Source organism: Gekko japonicus, unplaced genomic scaffold (assembly GCF_001447785.1).
Source record: "Gekko japonicus isolate JY-2015 unplaced genomic scaffold, Gekko_japonicus_V1.1 scaffold786, whole genome shotgun sequence".
Lineage (NCBI taxonomy): Eukaryota > Metazoa > Chordata > Lepidosauria > Squamata > Gekkonidae > Gekko > Gekko japonicus.
The window spans coordinates 794,972-795,987 of record NW_015159734.1 but is presented as its reverse complement, the minus strand read 5'-3'; positions in this window follow the sequence as shown (position 1 = coordinate 795,987).

Here is a 1,016-nt window from a genome sequence, read left to right as displayed (position 1 = left end):
GAGGGGTGGAGGAGATGGGGGAACCGGCGGGATAGGGGGGGAACTTACCTCCTCCTGCTGCTTCCTCCTCTTCCTCATAGTTGTGCAGCTCCCCCTCTCCCGCGAGTATCGCGGGTCCCCCCCTTGTAATATATATAGTTGTGTGAACACATCACGACTCTGTGTTGGCACTGAAGTTTAAGAAAACAATTTTCCTTCCTAGTTCACAGTACTTTGAATCCATTCCCTGCCATGAGGAAATGGTTACAAGCTTTTTCAGTGTTCTGCAGATTATGAGAAACAAAGCCATTTATTGCCCAGCCCTAAAGAATTTACTGGGGGGCAAGTCCCAGAGGCATCAGTAGAACTTATTCCCTATTAACATGCTTGGCATGGTTGGCAAAAATGATAATACAAATACAGATGTGCATGCTGCTGCTTCTGAATAGTTTAATTTTGTAGGATTTGAAAAAAACCCATAATTTTTAGTAGCCGGGGCAGCAAGTTCCAAGTCTGACTGCGACAAGACAACAAACACAGCATGGAACTGTTTAAGACCGCAATGAAATACCATCTTGTTAAAAAAATTCCAGCAAACATTAAGGAAGGGATTGGGAAAAATTAATGTGAATATCAAAAAAGTTTGTTTGTTTGTTTTATATACCACCCTCCCCGCAGGTGGGCTCAGGGTGGTTTACAACAATCTTAATGTAATACCATAAAACAACCATTAAAATAACAATTTAAAACAATTTAAAATATATCAATACCACCCTCCCCCAGTGATTGAGGCAGTTTCCAAAAACATAAATTCAGTAAAATATTTGCAGAATTGCAGCCTTCAAAATAGTGTATGTTCTAACAGCATGAATATTTCAGACTCTAGATGTATCGTTATTGTTATTCAGTGTCACTGGGCATGATCTGGCCACAGTTAAGTACTTTATCAGATTCAGAGAGATTTAAGCATATGCCTAATCTCTCTTTGAAATATACATGACTTAAACCTTGGCCAAATTGCACCCATCACTTTTTTT